This window comes from Chlorocebus sabaeus, chromosome 8 (assembly GCF_047675955.1).
Source record: "Chlorocebus sabaeus isolate Y175 chromosome 8, mChlSab1.0.hap1, whole genome shotgun sequence".
Taxonomy (NCBI): Eukaryota; Metazoa; Chordata; class Mammalia; order Primates; family Cercopithecidae; genus Chlorocebus; species Chlorocebus sabaeus.
The window spans coordinates 12332576-12355376 of NC_132911.1; positions in this window are offsets into that span (position 1 = coordinate 12332576).

Sequence of the window (22801 nt, forward strand, 5' to 3'; positions counted from 1 at the left end):
TCAAGAGGCATATGAGGTAAGTGTTGTTATACACGCGTCCAGCAGATGGGAAAACCACGGAAGTGGAAGGGAATCAGAGACGCATTAACAGACCCTCAAACAACCATAATGCTTAACTCCTCTTGTTCCAATCTTGACTCAAAATTAGGATTATTTTGATTATTTGATGATTGTTTTGATAGTATAAACTCCATATCTGCAACCTCAGTTATCTACAAAACTGAAGTGCAAACATTGAAAAAGAACTCTCACCAACCAAGGATTGAAATTGTAATGCAAATAGAAAGGGCTCCGCTTGAGTGCACAATCAGAAACCGAAGAGAGTTGATCAAAGAGAAAATTCTAGCTGAATTGTCCTATTTTTAATTCCCCAGGGATCCCACTGTCTATGACACATTAACAGCGGTGTGAATCGTTTCCGTTACATCACATACTCTGTCCTCTCGTGATGCGGGTCTTCCCCAATTGAGTATATACAGATAATCAATGACTTTATCTGGGAGGGATTGGAGCTATAAAACAATCTATCTGACCAATCTGATGGACCATTTGCAAGAGCTGATTGCCAAATTGGATCTTTATTTGACAAATAAATACTAGAGCTGCAGAAAGTAAAGTTTACTCCCACCCAATTAATCATTAATTCATCCACAGGAAAAATACGTTTTCTCCACATGGAATATTGATTTTTCTACGAATATTACCTCCACATTGAAAAACGACTGAGTCACTGCAGTTAAGCCAGTGTACCTTGACGTTGAATTCCCTGAAGAAGATACAGTTGTATTTACATTCCCTTAGCAAGAATTTGGTTAAGTGATAAGCACTTTTCTCTTCCCTCCCTCCCTACCTCCCTCCCTTCCTCCGTCCCTCCCTTCCTTTCCTTCCTTCCTTCCTTCCTTCCTTCCTTCCTTCCTTCCTTCCTTCCTTCCTTCCTTCCTTCCTTCCTTTCTTTTTTCTTTCTTTCTTTTTTTTTTTTTTTTTTTACCGTGTCTCTGTTGCCCAGGCTGGCGTGCAGTAGCGCAATCTTTGCTCACTGCAACCTCTGCCTCCCAGGTTCAGGCAATTCTCGTGCCTCAGCCTCCCAAATAGCTGGGATTACAGGAACGTGCTACTACTCTTGGCTAATTTTTGTGTTTTTTTTTTAAGTAAAGATGAGCTTTCAACACATTGGCCAGGATAGTCTTGAACTTCTGACCTCTTATGAGCTAATCATACCACTTCTAACTAGATTTTTTATTAATGTATAAGGAGGGACTCCACTACTAAAGTTTGTTTTACTTCTCTGGTAATTTACACAGAACGCTGGCAATACATTAAGGCTCACTAATGTGGACCTAAGTGGAATTTCTGAGAGGTTTTGAATATGTATGTGCAAACTGTCCTATTTTCTTTATATGCTCTCTTAAATATGTATGTATGTAAATATGTATATGACACATATATATATTCCCAGACATCTAGTGTTTGCTGTTGTTAGTAACCAAGAAAAAGTAGTTCTTTTGTGCACGTGTGAAAACATCAAATTAGCAATTACCATAGAAATGTATTTCATTGAATAACTAGATTTTGTTTGTCTGTTTCAGGGAAATATAAAACAATTATTAGATGTTATTGTGCCTCTTCTTGTGTTGATATGTGTATTTGGGTCAAAAGTGCAAAAACTTTTTTCTACAATATACAGTTATTTTGGCTTTTCCCAGGGGAAGCAATAGTTTTAAAAGCACAAATTGATGTAAAATATTTTGACTCTTATAATAATGTGAAGAAATTTTATTTGCATTAACCAATAATGTTCATGATCATTTTGTAGTAAGTATATTTTAAATGGTGTAATTTGTATGTTTATGATATGTATTCAATTATTTAAGTTAGGTATCAATGTATTTTTAAAAAACTGTTCCCAGGTGAACAGAACTTCGCTTTTCTTCTCCATTCTGCACAGGACGAGCATTATTCAGTTCATACAGTCAGCTCTCACTACACTTCAACCGAATGGCGCAAGTTAGTATTTGAATTCTGTCATCTTTATCTAAGGGAAGCAAAATTAACCATTTAATACTAGATTATCTTTAATGGTTATTAAAAGAATGTTATTGACCAAAAAGACATATTTGGAGATTAATAAAGATGTATTAGACTATTCAAAAGTGGATGCGTGCAAAAGTGGTCCTAATCTAGAAAGGTTGTCATTTTTGTATGTTGCTTGGGAGGTAGGCAAGTTTGTTCTCTTTCCTGACCTGCTCCATCTGCAACTTGTCAGCTCATTACCAGCATGGGGGTGTGAAACGAGGGAGGATTTGCGCCGACCCTGCTGTGGCTGTCATGCCACTCAGAGGGATGCAATCTTGCAGCAGATGGTGCCCTGGTATGGCGCAGCTTGACGGCTCCTCACCTGTGATGGAAGAAGCTACTCCGTCTCCCTGAGCATCAGTTTGGCCCTCAGGTGGCTGCTTGAAAGGCAAAAATCATGACAAATAAAATTCACTCTGTGCTGACCTTTTGCAAGAATCAGTGAGACCTCAGTCCTGTGCTTTGTACTCTGCCAGAAACCTCCCAGTTTAAAACCATTGCTAGTTATTGTCTTTAGAAGCCATCCCTTCTTCCATCTTTGTGCTCCTTTTCTATTTTTGAAATATCTAAGCATAAATTCGGTTTTAAAATTATATATTTAACAGATGTATAGTGGGTTTTACAGTTTTCTCAATGGGTAAAATCAGAAGGAAACTGTCAACGTCAGTACACTTCACTCCCCACCGCATCCCGGATGCAGGGCACGGAAGATAATCCCCATGCAAGTGCACGTGTGTGCAAGGAAAAGCAGCAGATGCTTGGGATACCAGAAACCTTCAGAGCCACTGACTCTGAGAAGGAGTGACTTGCAAAGCCAAGAACCAGATCCATATGCTTCTTTCTGCATTCCTCCATACACACCTGCGTTTGCATTCCTCCAGACAGTTGTCCTATGCATCCATCCAGATCTTTGTCACACCGCAGCCCACTCAGGTCCCATCTGCAAAGAAATGCCCCTGATCCCACAGCTCCATGTTGATCTTCTCCCCTTTCACCATCTACAGCCCTTTGCATTTAGGGTATTTTACAACACTACTCGTTTTACACCTTTACAATTTAGCAGTTAAAAAACCATTCTGCATCAGCCACAAGTTTTCCCTTATGTCTCCACCAATTTTTTGTTAAGGGGGATAGTTGACCAAGGCCATTCCAGCTCCAGTCATTTTTCTACCTAGCACAGTCATCCCTCCAGATCCCTGGGTTCCACCTCGGTAGATTCAAGCAATATTTGAAGAAAGGAGATTGTGTCTGTGCTAACACGTACAGACATTTTCTCTTGTTATTATTCCTTAAACAATAGAGTATACCAACTACTTACACTGTGTGATGTATTATAAGGAACCTGAAGATGATTTAATGTCTAAGGGAGGATGTGTCAGTAATGTGCAAATGCTGTGCATCATTTCTATATCAGGGACTTGAGCATCCATGGATTCGGTATCTGAGGGTGTCCTGGAACAAACTGCCCACAGATATCGAGGGACCACAGTATTTTTATCCTCCATGTCACCCCCTGCCTTGACCTCCAGAAACAATCATTTGCCGTTTTAAAGCACGTACTCTAAATGAGCAACAGAGGAGCTCTCCCACCCACCACCGACTGCCTGCCTGCCTTCAGCCTTGTGGGGAGGAAGAGCCCTGGCCCTGGCTGATGGAACTCAGCTCCTGGGATCAGCTGGCAATAGAGGGTCATGTCCCAGCTTCATTGACTTCCTGCATCGTAGGTCTCCTCTTAGGAGATAACCTCTCCTTTCAGGCCCTTAGGACCAAGTGCCCTCTCTCCACCTTCTCTGAGACCTCAGGTGTGAAGAATAAGCTTTTATTTATTTGCTAGATTTCTGTTTGAATACTGATGAAAACTAGTCATGTGGACTTGGTCCTCGGGGTTAATCGCCCAAGTGTAAAAACTAAAACCACCAGTGAATGATGTTTGACCATCAGTTACAAGTTTTTCTTTCTCTTGCAATGAAACAGCTCACAATAACTGAAAATGAAGGGCGTGGTAAGTTGAGATAGAGATATCCCTTCCTTCCCAACACCCCACCCCTGAAAAATCAGGGTAGGCAGGCCTCTGTTAGATCTCTCTTGTTGCAGAAGAGAACTCACAGCCACTTTGAAGTGAACCCCACCCATCTTTGAGAGACCAGGGCCCTCACAGGGTTCACCCAGGGAGACTCTGCATTGAGGGGAGGGTGGGAACAACCCCACTCGCCAGCAGCTGCTCGCAGCTGTGAACTTGAGCCCCCAAGATGCTGCCCAGGAGTGGAAGAAACCTGACTTGGAATAGCCCCGGATGTCGCTCTGAGCCTGAGCCCTGGCCTGCCTGCCCGGGAGGCTTGGCGACGATTCCTGTGTCCGTGCTTGGCATAGAGTGAGTGGAGCTGCCACCTTCAAACTGCATAGGGGGGCCACTTCCACAGGCCTGGTTCTTGCTGCGTGGGAGAGCACTGTCCCCACCCCAGAGGCAACTAAAAGCTTCTCATTAAAACAAATGTAGTTGAGCCCCAAAGTTCCAGGAAATAAGATGACTCCAGGAGAAGGTGATTGTTAGGGTGTCTGACTCAACCCTATACTCCTTTCTTTGGCTAAGGAAGGAACTTCGGTGTGATGGATACAGTGACCTGCACACCCCACACGGGTAGAACCCTCCTGCTTCGGGGGTAAGAAGCTGTCCCGAAGCAACCCTCACCCATGCCATCTTGTGAGCTCTCAGCCCTCAAAGAGGTGGTCTGTGAAGAACTGGAGTTTTTCATTACCAGATCATCTTGGGACTCAAAATATGTAACCACCCCGAGAAAGGGACAGAAAACACAGGAACGGAAAGAGCTTGTTTCCCTATCGTTTTAAAGACTTCAATTTTAAAAACTGCCATTTCTTTGCATTTTTTTGTTCATCAATTTCTGACGAATTCCTATAGGCAAGGGCCTTTCCAGGCTCTGCTGGAGATTTTATGGGAAAAAAGTTCAGTGTCTGATCTTGGAGAATTTAAAATTGGCAGGACAGATAAGAGGGGCACAGTTCTCTCTTTCTAGAATGTGATTCCACTCCTCAGTTGACCTGACTTAATCACGCTTCCATCTCAGCTTCGACGCACCTTTCCGAGGTAAGCCTTTGGGGCCCCCCGCCCCGATACAGAAGAGACACTAAGTTATTTTCCTGCTCTGTGGTCCCGGAGTTACGTGAATTTCCTTTTGAAACTCATCACGCATATTTATTTATTTAAGCATATTTCTCTGCGAGAGTATACCTGTCACCATGGCAGGAGTTTGTCTGCCTCTTTCACTGAAGTACCTGCATAGTGCTGGCGCTGTTGGGGGTGCCCGGTAAACTTGGGTGAACGAATTTTTACCTGACTCTAAATGAGGGTGCTCAGAAGTAGCAGTGAACACTGGGACCCTGGGGGAGGAAGAGGGTTATCATAAAGGAGGTGACACAAGGCTGGACCTCACAAGATGAAATCTCAGTAGGGCAGGAGAGCAGGGAATTTGGACAATGGCAGAGAAGAAGCGAAGCTCAGAGTAAATTAAGTAAATTGATGATGATGACAATGACAGTACCATTTATCATGTGGTCACTTTATGCCAGGAACTCTTACATTCGTAGCAACGTTTATATGTTACACCAACCATGAGGGGCAGGTACCACTGAGCCCCATCTAGTGATATGAAAACCAGGGTTCATAGAGGTTAAGTTCCTTGCCACGGTCATATGGATGGAAAGTAAAGACATTGAGCTTTGCATTTGGACTCGGATCTAAAGTTGTTCAAACCCTAGTTCTGCTCACTCCACGGAAATGTGGGTGTTTTGAGGGGAGTACAAGTAGAGGAAAGTGGAGAAGTGGATTGCAGTTTGATTCTTAGGGGCCAAGAATGCCACCGGGGGATTTAGACTTTAACCTAATCACACGTATTTATTTCTTCAAATGCTAGAGAGCCTTGGAACGTTTTTGAGCACGTGCTTTGGAAACATTCCTCTGGAAAACGGAGAAGGGGAGGGAGGGAAGGGGAGGGTCTGAGATTTGAGGGGTCTGCAGCAGGAGGTTGGGAGACATAGTAGGGAGCTGGGACAGCAGATCTAGAAATGAAACTAGGACACGTCCAGACCTCAGGTGGAATTAACTAGAATCTGGTTAGAGAGCCAGAAAGAACAAAGAGAAAAAATACCTCCCAAGTTCCCACCTGGCTGCCCAGGAGGCTGTCATGCGCTTAACAAATAAAGCCTGCCCTTTAACAAATAGAGGAGGGAGGAGGTGTCTACAGGGAGGCCTACAGACCAAACGTGGAACGAGGCTGCCCTCTGCTGGACAATGAAAGCCGGATGCGGAATCAAAATCCTCATATGCCCAGGACAATTTATTATTATTATTATTTTATTTTCAGAGACAGGGTCTTGCTGTATTGCCCAGGCCGGAGTGCAATGATGCAATCATAGCTCACTGTAACTTCGAACTCCCGGGCTCAAGCGATCCTCCTGCCTCAGCCTCCTGAGTAGCTGGGACTATATGTGTGTGCCACTACACCCAGCTATTTTGTTTGTTTGTAAACAGGAGGTCTCATTATGTAGCCCAGGCTGGTTTCAAACTCCTGGCTTCAAGCGATCCTCCCAACTTGGCCTCCCAAGGTGCTGGGATTACAGGTGTGAGCCATCACACCCAGCCATCAGCACGCTTAAATATACATCCTTATATATATTTAAATACATATCTTATATATACACATATACATCCATACAGAACCGACCAATGCTGAGTTGATACTAACTAGTCAACCAACAAACAACTGGTAACTAATGACTTGGTAACCAGGTAGGAATTCGGACAAATCTGGTTGTTCAGGGAGAACAAGGGTCTGTCAAACAAGTTGTTACATCTTGTAATGCATCCTATTTCAGACTCGGGAGCAGTTTATATTTTACACGGTCTCTCTCTCTAATTCCTTCAGACTTATCAAGCACAAGAGAAAACCTACGTAAAAAATAAATAATAAAACACTCAAGAATATCTCAAATGAAAAAAAGAGTTATAATATCAAATGTTGTTGCAGATGTGAACAAGATGTGGAAAAACTTGAAACTCCACTAATAGAAGATACTGAAAAGCCAGACAGCAAGGACACAGAGAGGGAGACAGAGCTGAGCTAAAAGTCCAATCTAACACAGTACACTACGACCCACCAATTCCACTGCCAGTGTAGACCAGATAAAAAGAGTTCTATGTTACCAAAATATATGTACGTGTATGTTCTTAGCAGTACTTTTCATTCTAGCCCAAACCTGGAAATCATCGAATTATCCATCAACAGTAGAATGGACAAATGTATTTATATAAGTGTATTCATATAATTTAATGTAATAGAGCTATGGGAATTTACTGCTACCCCGAACAGCAAAAGTGAATCTCACAGGCGTAACTTAAGTGAAAGAAGCCAAACCAAAAATCGTATATATCATTCCATTCACAAATTTCAAAAACTGGCAAAATTTTTGTATGGCGATGGAAGGCAAAATAGCAGCTCCTCAGGATACGGGCTGGGTAATGTTCTGCTCCCAAATCTAACTGTAGATACAGGGGTGGGTCACTTTTTGTATACATGAGTGTGTCACTGTGTGAATTCAGGAGTACACACTTTGATATGTGAGTTTTTTACTTTGTATTTTATCTATATATATATATTTAAGAGACGGGGTCTTGCTCTGTCTCCCAGGCTGTAATGCAGTCCAGAACTCCTAGGCTCAAGGGCTTCTCCTGCCACAGCCTTCTGAGTAGCTGGAGTAGCTGGGACTATAGGCGTACACTACCACCCCTGGTGGTATATTCAGCTTTAAATGAATTGGCTGGGTGCGGTGACTCACACCTGTAATCCCAGGACTTTGAAAGGCAGAGGTTGGAGGATTGCTTGAGGCAAAGAGTTCAAGACCAGTCTGGGTGACATAGTGAGACTCCATCTCTAAAAGATTTTTTAAAATAAAATGTACTTAAAATTTAGGAAAGATTTCAGTTGCAAAGGCTAAGTTGAAAAGACAGGAGTAAAAGGGTAATAGACAATTTAGAATATATGGATATATGTCATTTGGTACTTTAGTATATATTATCGTTTTTTAATTATTTAATTGTCCATGAGTAGGTTAAATTCCATGAAGACAAGAACTGTACCTCATTCATCTTTATAGCTCTGGATGCCCAGTGTACATTATAAAGTAGCTATTCAGAAAATATATATTTAAAAACATTGTGAATGTTCTGTTTACAGCAAAGTTCTCTAAACTAAATATAGTGATTGAATACCTTTCTACAATAAAAAAATTAGACAATAAAGACAAAAGGCATTTCTGGGCTTATATTGGACAAAATAGGAGCAAGAATAGAGGCAAATTACTCTGTTTCTGTTATCTTAGGATGAAAAGAGTTTACTTCGATTTATCCAAAATCTTTGTTCTCATCCAAATATGAAAATATTATAAGGCAAATTTTCAGCAACTAACATTGTATTAGTCCATTTCCATGCTGCTGATAAAAGCATATCCAAGACATGACCATTTACCAAAAAAAAAAAAAAGAGGTTTAATGGATTCACCATTCTACAAGGCTGAGGAGGCCTCACAATCATGGTGAAAGGTGAAAGGCACATCTCACATGGCAGCAAACAAGAGAAGAGAATGAGAACCAAGCAAAAGGGGTTTCTCCTGATAAAACCATCAGATCTTGTGAGACTGATTCACTACCATGAGAACAGTATGGGGGAAACCACCCTATGATTCAATTATCTCCCACCGGGTCCCTCCCACAACATGAAGGAATTATGGGAGCTACCATTCAAGGTGAGATTTGGGTGGGGACACAGCTAAACCATATCAGACATATTATCTATTGCTACATGACAAACTATGCCCCAAACTTAGGGCTTAAAATCACATCCATTTTTTTTTCTTCACAGTTTCTGAGACTTAGGGATCTGGAAGTGACTTAGCGGGGGTTCTGACTCAGGGTCTCCCAAGATGTTGGCTGGGGCTGCAGTCACCTGAAGGCTTGACTGGGCCTGGAAGGTCCACTCTTCAAAAGGCTCACTCACATGGCTATGGGCTGGAGGTCTACTCACAACTCTCCCCAGAGCAGATCATCCAAGAATAAGAGCAAGCCAGAAAACACCATCACTTTTATGACCTAGTCTCTGACATCACACACAATCACTTCTACATTCTATTTACCACAAACGAGTCACTAACTCCAGCCCACATTCAGGTGGAGGGGAATTATGTTCCATCTTTTGAAAGGAATACTAAATAATCGGTGGATGTATTTTAAACCATCACAGTCCATCATCTGGCTACAAATTATTTCTATTTCTCCCACATGTAAAAATACTCTCATTCCTCTCAACTCCTCCCAAAAGTCTCAAACTTGTACAGGATGTCCAGGTTTGAAGTCCAGGATGTAATTATTTAAATCAGATCCCAATACAGAGAAGTCTTCTCAGGTGTAGTTCTTTTTTTTTTTTTTTAATTGAGACAGAGTCTCACTCTGTTGCCCAGTCTGGAGTGCAGTGGTGCAATCTCAGCTCACTTGTAGCCTTGACCCCTTGACCCCTGGACTCAAGCAACCCTCCTGCTTCAGCCTCCCAAGTAGCTGGGATGACAGGCACACACCATAATGGCTGGCTAATTTTTTGAAAATTTTTTGTGGTGATGGGGTTTCACCATGTTTCTCAGGCTGTTCTCAAACTTTTGGGCTCAAGCAATCATCTTGCCTCGGCCTATCAAAATGTTGGGATTACAGGCATAAGCCACTGTGCCTGACCAGGTGTAGTTCTTTAAGAATAGATCTTCAAGTAGAGTTCCTCTCTGTCTAAAGTCTTGCAGACTAAAGAGACAAGTTATCTGCAATGTCTATCAATTATCTATCACTGTGTGACTAATTACCCCCAAATCTCTGTGATTTAAAACAACATTTATCTCAGTGTCTGTGGGTCAGGAGTTCAGTGGTTTTGCTGGATGAGTCTGACTCAGTGTCATTTCACAACGTTGTAATCTTTGTGGGATGCAGTAATCTGAAGGCCTGATTGGGGCTGGAGGGTCTGCTTCTAAAAATCCCTCACCAGCATGGTTGTCGGCTGGTGGCCTCCGTTCATTACCATGTGGACCTCTCCCTGGATGGCTTAAATCTTCTCACAACACACAGTTAGTTTCCTCCAGAGAAAATGATCCAACAGGAAGCCAGCAACATGGAAGCCATGATGTCCTTTATGACCTAACTTTGTGACATGCCATCACCTCTGCTGTGTTCTATTGGTTACTTGGAACAACTGTGATATGACACAATAGAGGACTAGACAAGAGCATTAATCCAGGAATTTAGGGCTCATGGGTGCCATCTTGGAGACAAGCTAGCACACCTGTAATGCTAGAAGCTGAACCCAGGAGCACCATCAGAGGCTGTAGATTCTGGTGATGTCTCAAACACTCTTCCTGTGATCTTGATACAGTAACAAAATTTCTGGGTACCCCGAAAATGGAAATAATAAGTTTCTACCAGGTGAATGATTAGGTGATGATGATCACTTTGAAGTAACGTGAGCCTGGCTGTGTAAATCCAGCAATGTGTTCTTGGAAAAATATCACTGCCCTTCTCTAGGCCTTGGTTTCCTCAGCTTCAAAAAGTGTATAATAATAGCTGCTTTGGGCTGGGCGCAGTGGTTCATGCCTGTAATCCCAGCACTTTGGGAGGCCGAGGAGGGCAGAGCACAAGGTCAGGAGTTCCAGACCAGCCTGGCCAATATGGTGAAACCTGTCTCTACTAAAAATACAAAAATTAGCCAGATGTGATGGCTTGCACCTGTAGTCCCAGCTACTCAGGAGGCTGAGGCAAAAGAATCACTTGAACCCAGGAGGCAGAAGTTGCCATGAACCAAGATCGTGCCATTGCACTCCAGCCTGGGCGACAGACTAAGACTCCATCTCAAAAATAATAATAATAATAATAATAATAATAGCTGGTTTGGTCAGTTCTTACAGGGGTTCAAGGTTACATATGTAAGATACAATTATTAAGCAATTGATAAATGGTAACTATTTTAAAGAATATTGCATATTGGCCGGGCACGGTGGTTCATGCCTGTAATCCCAGCACTTTGGGAGGCTGAGATGGGTGGATCACAAGGTCAGGAGATCGAGACCATCCTGGCTAAGACAGTGAACCCCTATCTCTACTAAAAATACAAAAAAATAGCCAGGCGTGGTGGCACACACCTATAGTCCCAGCTACTCGGGAGGCTGAGGCAGGAGAATGGCGTGAACCCAGGAGGTGGACTTTGCAGTGAGCAGAGATTGCACCACTGCACTCCAGCCTGGGCAACAGATCAAGACTCCATCTCAAAAAAAAAAAAAAAAATGCATGTTTTGTGATATTGCCTGGTAACCATCTGAGTTGATAGATGTATTTCAGTTTTTGGAAAGAAATATTTAAATTAGTAAGAAGGTAAACATTTCTCATTTAATAACTGATATACCGTTTTTCATAAAACTAAGAAAATAGAAAAAACCATCCATTGTCCTACAACTCTAAAGCAAAGTCATCACCGTCTTTCCTTCCAGCTTTCTTTTCCACGCATTTCCCATAACTGAAGTCAGAGTGTACATAAAAGTTTGCTTTTTGCTTCTTTCTCTTTATATCTTAATATAGAAACTTCTAACAGAGTTTGACACAGACACTTGCCCCAGTGTGTCATGCTCAGAGGAATGACCCATGGGTCCTAATGAGAGGTAAGCCCTGGAAAAGGAGGGGAAATTCCATAGGTCAGCAAGGCTGCATCAGGATCAGCTGAAGTTCTGACAGCAGATCTCATGGAGAGTATCAAAGGCTAACTAGGGAAACAGTAGGAGTCACTAAGAGATTCTGGAAATTGTGTAGGGATGAAAGTTGCTTAACTACTCTCTGACTCAGTTCATGTTCTATACATCAAAGATGTTACATGTCCCTACCTTTATAGGGCTGCCAGGAGGATTCATCAAGTTCCTGCATGTAAAGTTCCAGGCACAAAGTAAATACGTTGCTATTAAAATGGTAAGATGTGGCTGGGCGCAGTAGCTCATGCCTGCAATCCCAGCACTTTGGGAGGCCGAGGCGGGTGGATCACGAGGTTAGGAGTTCAAGATAAGCCTGGCCAAGATGGTGAAACCCCATCTCTACTAAAAATTAGCCAGTGTGATGGCGGGTGCTGCTCGGGAGGCTGGGACAGGAGGATTGTTTGAATCCAGGAGGCAGAGGTTGCAGTGAGATGAGATCGCGCCACTGCACTCCAGCCTGGGTGACGAGGTGAGACTCTGTCTCAAAAAACAAAAAACAAAACAAAGCAAATGGTAAGATGCAATGCATCAGGGTCTGGGATATTCCCAAGTGTTTAGCAGCGTAGGAATTCTCAACAGACTTCTGAAACATAATTTATGCCCTCAAATGTTGATGACTAATATCTATGATATAGGAAAGTCTGTCTGGATATCAAGTCAGTGTGGGTTTGATCATTCATTTCAACCATTGGAAACAAACCCCAATGTCTCGAGGAGCCAGGTGAGTGACCTAAGGGTGCAACGGCAGGAAGGTGTACCACCTAGAGAGCACAAGCCCTCCTCAAAAGAGAAGCTGTTACTGGGTTCATTGTTGCCCTATGTAAGTGTGGACCAGGGTTGCTGTTTGACGTCTACAGAGCATTGTTTCAACATTCATCAGATTTAATGCACTATGCCACATAAGTGAGGTGATGCTACTAGGGTAGGTTTTGGAAATTTACACACACACAAGTCTGCTAAGGTAGTTAGGTTGAAGGATTCCTAGCTCTGGGAGAAAGGTTACATTTTCTGCCTTATCCCCAGTTCCCCAGCTATTGGGGTTATTTGAACTATTTAACCTTGACCTGTTGGATTAGTCCATTCTCACACTACTAATAAAGACATACCTGAGACTGGGTAATTTATAAAGGAAAGAAGTTTCATTGACTCACAGTTCTACATGGCTAGGGAGGCCTCAGAAAACTTACAATTATGGTGGAAGGGGAAGCAAACATGTCCTTCTTCACATGGCAGCAGCAAGGAGAAGAATGTAAGCTGAGAGAACGGGAAAGCCCCTTATAAAACCGTCAGATCTTGTGACAACTCACTATCATGAGAATAGCATGGGGTTAACCACCCCCATGATTCAATTACCTTCCACCAGGTCCCTCCCAACTCACATGGGGATTATGAGAACTACAATTCAAGATGAGATTTGGGTGGGGACACAGCCAAACTCTATCACCTGTATTTAATTTATATAATAAAATATATTTAATTTATAGATTATGTTAAAAGTACACATTGACACATGAAAGGTTTCAAGAAATCCTATACTAGAGCAAAGAAACCCATTTAACTGTATTCAGCCCCTTGTTTCTCATAATATTTCATTCAAAAGCTTTATTTTCCATATAAAATGTATGAATACCTTACAGAGCACTCTTTGGAAAAGGATGCCCACCTTTTAAAAAGAAGACCCAAACAAAGCAGTCAACAGAAACGGAGTGCTGCTCTGGTGCCATGCCCGAGACACCTGCCAATAGTCTTCTGCCACTCACCATCCTTGCATCAGCATCTGGGACATGGTCATTACACTTGACGGCTTGTCACTCCACCTCTCCTCACTCCTCAGCTCACAGAAAAGAAATCTGTGAAATACCAGCTCTGGTCTTGGCAAATATTTGTTTCCCCTGGCACCCTGGAAAATGCATTTTTAAAACTCTTCCTACACTTGCGGTATGGCAGCAGCTTTATCAGTATGTGAAGATAGAGCGATGATGTGGCTTGGATACTTGACATTTTGTATTGTTGCAAAGTGGCAAATTGCACTGAGCTGCAAATGCACTGTAAACGGTGTTGTGCTGAATTATAAAGACAATTAGCATATTTCTTCCTTGTTTCTCATTTATCTTTTAGTTTGTAAACATGGAAAGCAGAGTGCGGTAAGCTTTACATGCCTTATCTGTAAAATGAGCCCAGTGATACTTACGTTACAGACTTTTGTAAGCCAGAAGGTTTAAAATGTTAAACTACCTAAGATAGTATAAAAAACATAGCAGCATCCAATAAATGACAATTCTTAGTATTACCTCCACACCTCCTGATAACATTAAACTCTTGGAGGATGGAAGAAAGCATGGATGTGAAGCACATACAATCACTAGAGGAAATCAGAATACTGCAATGTTTGGGGTTCCTTGAAAATTTTTAAAGCGTGTAAGGGTCCTTAGACATGATCTTTTACAGATAAGAACAAGATGAAATGAGATTGATAAAAATTAATCAATTTGCCCACGTTTTGCACAGGAGCATAAATTACCAGCAGACAACATCTGGATTCCATACTAAGAACAAGCATCTCACTACAAAGTTACAAACTGAACATGCCTCATGCCTAAAGTGCACACACCTATCAATCTTCACTTTGCATGGTCCCAAAGATTCTGTAACTTTCACAAATTTGCATGTTTAATAACAAATTTGAACTTTTAGGCTACTGAGTCATGTGCTGCAAATGTCACCGGTCCTTTGTTTAAGTCTCTGCGTGTATTTCACTCAACAGGTTTTCTTCATTACGCACTGTGTTTTCTGTCCATCAGGCAGCAAATCATCAGCGCATCCCACCACCAGATGGCGCCAGACCCACTTGTGGAGGCTCTAGGGGCGCCGTCAGCTTGGGACTAGAAGCTGATGAAAAACGAGGAGTTTCATTTCCGGGTTCCATTTAAACGTTCATCCTGAGCCATAAAAGCAGATGAATTAGATATGCCATCATCCTGAATATTATTATTTATATTTTATTTTATATATATATATATATATATATATAGAGAGAGAGAGAGAGAGAGAGAGAGAGAGAGACACGGAGTCTCGCTCTGTCACCCAGGCTGGAGAGCACTGGCGGGATCTCAACTCACTGCAACCTCCGCCTCCGGGTTCAATCCATTCTCCTGCCTCAGCCTCCTGAGTGGCTGGGATTACAGGCACGCACCACCACATCCGGCTAAATTTTGTATTTTTAGTAGAGACCCGGTTTTACCATGTCGGTCAGGCTAGTCTCGAACTCCTGAGCTCCTGATCCACCCGCCTTGGCCTCCCAAAGTGCTGGGATTACAAGCGTGAGCCACCACGCCTGGCCTATCCTGCATATTTAAAGTTAATTGAGTTTAATAAAAACAGAGCAGAGAGAGAGAAATAGCGGCCCGCCCAGCAGCTCTGAGCTATCTCATATAAGGTTTAGCGGGGAGTCCCGACCCAAGTCCAATCTCCAAGCTCTACACATCTCACCAACAAAACAGGAAGCCAACACATTCTGGATCTTCTTTCCAAGATAAAGTCGACCATTTGTAATATTTTTTTCAGAGACAACGGAAGCTGAAAAATAACTGCTGAGAAAGGAGGAACTTTTCTAGAAGAACTTAAATCCAAAAGGCTATGGGATGGTAATGAGAAGTGGACGAGAACAAAAAAGGCATGGAAAGTAAAATCAGGAGGCAAAACAAACGTTTTAGAACAGCCAAGTGTGGGGAGTTGGAAAGTGAAGCTTTGAGTAGAAACCAGAGTTACAAAATTTCAGAGCTGGAAGGGGCTTTATAAGGAAGCAGAATTGGGCCCGAGGACTAAATAGTTGCCAAAAACCACACAGGCAATTAGTGGCAGACAAGAGAGGACCTTCCTTTTTGCTAACCTGGGCTCTTTCCATCGAAACATGTGGCCCTCTCACTATCTAACTAAAAACCTTTCACAAAATCCAAGTAAACACAGAGAAACATCCTCTCTTCTGTCTTCACTGCTTTCTCTGCCCACACGTGCACATGTGCACACACAGCCACAATTACAACAATACAGGAAATGGAAGGAAGCCATCTGAAACTTCAACGTCGGGCACGGCCACCACAGATAACGTATCAAATGCAAGGCTAGAAATCAGCACTGTTCACATTCACACAGGAAGCCCGACTCAAGCTGTTTGACCCTATTTAGTAATCAGTTCCATACTCACAACAGAATGCCAGAACAAAAACAGAAGGAAAAGAAAAAAAAATAACTCCAACCATCCTTTTCCTTTGGAAGAGGATTTATACCAAGAAGTTTAAAGAGAGGCCCAGCTGGTTTATAGAATTTTGCAGGAAATTTGGGGACCTCTGTGATGCCATTGTCTTCCCTGGCCCAGGAAAGTAGCCATACCAAGGCGGTTATGGGGATAATTCAAACAAATCAAAGCCATATTTCACCTCAATTGTGCTTACACTTTAGGCAAAAGTATTTTGGACCTAAATATTTCCGATAATCATCAGATGCATCCTGGTCTCGTGGGAAATGCTGAGAAAACCTATGGGGCTATTATCCACTTACTAGCTTTGTAACCTTGGGCAACTTACTTAACTGTTCTGAGCCTCTTCCTTCCTCTACCAAAATGAGATTGATCAACTATTGCCTTCCAGAATAGTTCTGAGGTGAAAATGAGAGTCAATGTTCTATGGCATGAAGACACACCAGGAAATATTAGCCGTTTCTTTCAGACATATATGTATATTTAGTAATAAATATATATTTAGTAAATATTAAATATTTAATATATATTTATATATATTAAATATTTAATATATATTTATATATATTAAATATTTAATATATATTTATATATATTAAATTTTATACAGTATTATATGTAATTATATAAAAATTATGTATAGTAAATACATATATATTTAAGTTTTACATATATATATATTTTTTTTTTTTTCCTGAGACAGGGTCTCTTTCTATCACCCTGGCTCGAATGCAGTGGCAGAATCATGGCTCACAGGAGCCTCAACCTCCCTGGGCTCAGGTGATCCTCCCACCTCAGCCTCCCAAGTAGCTGGGACTACAGGCGTGCCACCACACACAGCTAATTTTTGTATTTTTTGTAGAGACAAGGTTTCACCATGTTGCCCAGGCTGATCTTGAACTCCTGGAGTCGAACGATGCACCTATCTTGGTCTCCCAAAGTGTTGGGATTACAGGCATGAGCCACCGTGCCTGGCCCCATTTAATTTTTCTATTTTGTTTAATTTGTGTGGACTTGGGCCTCAAAGAGAAAAGTGAGAAGAAAATGCCTCGTGTACAGTGGAGCCACTGGCGAGTTCTCTTAGGCCTAATCTACATCTGGAGTTCTCAAATATTTTGGTCTCAGAACCCACCTACTTTCTTAAAAATTGAGGATTCCAAATGGCTTTTTAAGTGTGGCTTATTGATATTTACTATATTCACAAATGATACTCAGGGTTGGGCACGGTAGCTCACACCTGTAATCCCAGCACTATGGGAAGCCGAGGTGGGCAGATCACTTGAGGTCAGGAGTTCAAGACCAGCCTGGCCAACATGGAGAAACTCCATCTCTACTAAAAATAAAAAAAATTAGCTGGGCATAGTGGTGCACACTTGTAATCCCACCTAGTTGGGAGGATGAGGCAGGAGAATCGCTTGAACATGGGAGGTGAGGTCACAGTAAGCTGAGATCGTGCCACTGCACGTTAGCCTGGGTGACAGAGTGAGACTCAATCTCAAAACAAAATAAATTAAATAATAATACTGGGGAAGTCTTAAATTATTTATTCATATAAAAGTAAAAGCAATATATTATATGTTAATATAAATAACACAGTTTATGAAAAATGCATTTTCCAAAACAAAACAAAAATGTAGTGAGGATAGTGATGTCATTTACAGTTTACAGATCTCTTTAATGTCTAGCTTAATAGAAAACAGCTGGATTCGCATAGCCACTCCGCTTCTACACTCAGCCTGTTGTAATAACTTGTTTTAGTGGAAGTTCGTGAAGAAAAATCAGCCTCTGTGTACGGGAGAAATTTTTTTTTTTTTTTTTTTTTTTTTTTGAGACGGAGTCCCGCTCTGTCGCCCAGGCTGGAGTGCAGTGGCCGGATCTCAGCTCACTGCAAGCTCCGCTTCCCGGGTTCACGCCATTCTCCTGCCTCAGCCTCCCGAGTAGCTGGGACTACAGGCGCCCGCCACCTCGCCCAGCTAATTTTTTGTATTTTTTAGTAGAGACGGGGTTTCACCGTGTTAGCCAGCATGGTCTGGATCTTCCGACCTCGTGATCCGCCCATCTCGGCCTCCCAAAGTGCTGGGATTACAGGCTTGAGCCACCGCGCCCGGCCTACGGGAGAAATATTTTAATAGCTTTGTCAGGTATTGGTGCTTATGGTATGACACTATACCTAAGTTCAGTAAGTACTAGTTTCTCAGAAGTTAATTTCAGTGTGGAATCTGCAGCCTTAACAATGGAGTTTTGTGCAACTTTAACAATGGAGTTTTCCTCTGTTACAGGAATTCCATTGATTTATTCTGCACTTTGAATACATTTTATCTATGCATGATTTTGTAACATTTGGAAGATACTTGTTCACTGAGTTATATAGATCTTTCAATTTCAACAAATTTTATTATACAACATCAAAAATCATTTTTTAACAATATTACCACCAATCTCATCAGAATAGTCTCTATAAGGAAACTGTCAAGCTCACTGTGATAGACATAAGTTTTCTATAGTTCTTATTTTCTCTTGAGTTCAGATTTTATCTTTGGCAACAGATACTCTTTGTTATTTTACTTGAGGTGACAATCTCACTTTATTCATTTTTGAGAAAGCATTTCTGAATTTCTCAAAACATGACTCCCATAATAGCAATGAATGGACAGCCACCTGGTGATATTGCTCCTAATATCCACAGAAGCAGCGTATGATATTATTCCCAATATCGCAGGGAGGGTACAGCTCTTCTGTGATATTGTTCGTAGTATCCGGAGGGGGAGAGGATGATGATAATTCCAGTATCGCAGGCTGTGTTCACCTGCCCTGTGATATTGTTATGAGTATCCTAGAAGGGAGAGGATGATACGACTCCCCGTAGAGCAGGAGGGTTACACCCAGCCTGGGATATTGTTCCTAATATCCATGGAGGGGAGAGGCTGATATTACTCCCAGTATGCCAGGGAGTGAACATCCACCCTGTGATATTCTTCTTAATATTCCAAGGCCAAGAGGTTGATATTACTCCCAGTACCGCAGACACTGTACATCCCCGTGTGATACTCTTCCTGATATCCGGAAGGGGAGAAGACGGTATTAATCCCCATATCGCAGGAGGTGAACACCAACTCTGTGATATCTTTCCTAATATGCAGGGGGAGAGAGGATAATTTCATTCCCAATATTGCAGAAGATGTACACGCCCCCCCGTGATATTGTCCTCAATATTCCAAGGCACAGAAGATGATATTACTCCCATTATCGCAGAAAGTGTACACCCCCCAGTGATGTTGTTCCCATGACCCAGGAGGGAAGAGGATGATATTACTTTCAATATGGCAGGGGGTGTACACGTCCCCGGTGATACTGTTCCTAATTTCCACCTGGGAGAGGATGATATTACTCCCAGTATCGCAGGGGTCAAAAACACTCCTTTGATATTGTTCCTAATATCCAGGTGGCAAGAGGATGATATTCCTCCCTATATTGCAGAGAGTGTACACTTGTCTTTGATACTGTTCATAATGTCTAGAGGGGGAGATGATATTACTCACAAAATCATAAACACGCTGTGTGTCCACTGTGGATCCTACGTTGAATTGTCTATTAATTTTAATGTCCTAAAATTTTAATAACCCTAAGGGGTCACCATTTTAGATGAAATTATACCAGGAGATTCCTCTAAGGCCAAGAGCATCCAGCTGCTCCCCTGAGAGACTCTACCCCCTATCTCAGGCTGTCCTTGGGGATGAGATGACCCTGGGGCTGATACTCACTAGACCCTCCAATAGACATGGCCACAGTGGGTATCCTGGGTCATCCCCAGACAGTTCTAAAATGCCAGGACTAGGAAAAGACAGGAGGGTGGCTGAGGACACAACGCCCTGTAAAGTTTTCACGGGGACACCTCAACCTAAAGACATTTTGGTAATATGTACACTTAGGAAAGATGAAAAGAAGAGAGGTACAAAGATTTTTTTTACAGTAGAGTGTCAGATGATTTAGTCTTTGCTTTCCTCTCATGTAAAATGTTTGGAAACAGAAAAATATTTTGGCCAAGGTGGCTCACGCCTGTATTCCCAGCACTTTAGGAGGCCGAGGCGGGCGATCAGTTAAGGTCAGGAGTTCGAAACCAACCTAGCCAACATGGCAAAACCCTGTCCCTACTAAAAATACAAAAATTAGCTGGACGTGGTGGTGGGCGCCTATAAGCCCAGCTACTTGGGAGGCTGAGGCAGGAGAATCGCTTGAACCCGGGAGTCAGAGGTTGCAGTGAGCTGAGACTGTGCCATTGTACTCCAGCCTGGCAACAGGGCCAGACTCCGTTTCAAAAAAAAAAAAATATATATATATATATAAATATACATTTAAAATTATTACATGTAGATAGCATTTGAAGTCATGGGACTGACTGTAGTTAGAAACAAGAAAAGGCAAGGAAAGTTTTTATATTTATATTTATATATAATTATATAAAATTAATATACATAATTATAATATGTAAATATATCATATAGGCTGAGCACAGTGGCTTATACCTGTAATCCCAGCAATTTGGGAGGCCGAGGTGGGCAGATCAGCTGAGGTCAGGAGTTCGAGACTAGCCTGACCAACATGGAGAAACCCCATCTCCACTAAAGATACAAAAATTAGCTGGGCGTGGTGGTGCATGCCTGTAATCCCAGCTACTCAGGAGGCTGAGGCAGGAAAATCACTTGAACCTGGGAGGTGGAGGTTGTAGTGAGCCCAGATTGCGTCATTGCACTCCAGCCTGGGCGGCAAGGGTTAAACTCCTTCTCAAAATAAATAAATAAATAAATAAAACAAGAAATACATCTTTATGTCTAAATATATAATTATAATACATAAATGTATATATAAATATACATTCATTATAAATTTATTAATATATGAAATATGTTTATTTCTGAGACAGGGTCTGGCTTTGTCACCCAGGCTGGAGTGTAGTGGCACTATCATAGCTCATTGGAGCCTTGAACAGATGGCTCAAGCGATCCTCCCATCTCAGCCTCCTGAGTGACTAGGATTGCATGCATACACCACCATGCCTAGCTAATTTTAAAATTTTTTGTAGAGACAGGGTCTTCCTTTTTTGCCTAAGCTGGTCTTGAACTCCTGGGCTCAAGTGATCTTCCTGCCTCAGGCTTCCAATGTGTTAGACGTGGGCCACTGCATCTGGTCTAATGCATTTTTTAATTTGCGAGTTTATATTATTTAATATTTTGAAGTACTGAATGTGTTGAACAACCAACTTGCAGAATTCTCAAACAATGGACGGTCAGCTGTCATGTCCTGGTTCAAATCGTCCCAGCACACCAAGGCTAGAAACCTTTCAGCCAACTTCCACTTATGTCTCATGGGGCAGGACAATGTCACTTGGCCACTCCCCACTAAGAGGGACTCTGGAAAGGCAAGAAACTATTCTGTTCTCTATAATGGAACGTGACCAGGGAGAAGGCAGCTGGGAGGGCCAGCTGGGCCCTCCAACCAGCAGCATCCACCATCGACCAACTGCCCTAGAGCTACACCGTGCTGGGCATTTGGGGCACTGTTATGAGCAAGAGTTTCCATTTTTCTTCTCATGGGACCTTCATGCTAGTGGCAAGAGACTTTTTTTTTTTTTTTTTGAGACAGAGTTTTGTTCTTGTCACTCAACCTGGGGTGCAATGGTGTAACCTCGGCTCACTGCAACTTCTGCCTCCTGGATTTAAGCAATTCTCCTGCCTCAGCCTTCGGAGTAGCTGGGATTACAGGATTGCACCACCACATCTAGCTAATTTTTGCATTTTTAGTAGAGATGGGTTTTCACCATGTTGGCCAGGCTGGTTTGGAACTCCTGAGCCACTGCACCCAGTCAAGAGGGAGATTTTAAATCAATAAGTATAATTGTGATGAATGCCAGAAAGAATAATGTGTGTGATGGGTAGGGGACCTAAGTTATTGTCTCATAGTTTAACACTTTCATAGGCAATAACTAAACACTTAGAAGCTTAAAACAACACACACCTTTAAGCCAATTTTGGCAAGCTAGGAGTTGAGCACATTTTAGCCGGTCCTGTGCTTGGGATCTCACGCTAAGCAGCTGGGCTGCATCCTCATCTGAGGCTCCGCCAGGGCAGAATCCATTTCCAGGTCCGCTGAGGTTATTGGCAGAATTCCTTTCCTCGGACCCGCTTGGCAAGGGCCCAGCTTTTTGCTTCCTTGCCTACGGGGCCCTCCAAAGGTCCTTTCTCAGCACAGCATCTCCCTCCTGTAGCGCCTGCAGGCGGAACCTCTCTCTCTAGTGTGCGAAGGTGATGCACTGTGACAGTGACATCCCATTGCTTTTGCCAGGCTCTATGGGTTAGAAGCCAGTCACCGGTTTTGCTTGTACCCAAGGTAAGGAAGACCATGCAAGGGCATAGGTCACTGGGGGGTCAGTCACTTTAGGGTGTGGCTGCCACCACTGAACTTGGTGAGACTTTAAGGGTTGGTAGGAGCTGGCCAGGTACAGGGGTGAGGGTGTGTCAGGCAGGGGTGAGGGCATGGAGGGGGATGCAGAGGCCTGCACCCTGGAATGTCCTTTCACTCCCTGAGGTTTTGTTCTCCTGATCCCTGAGTATATCCCAGAACACGGTGGGGCCCTAGCAG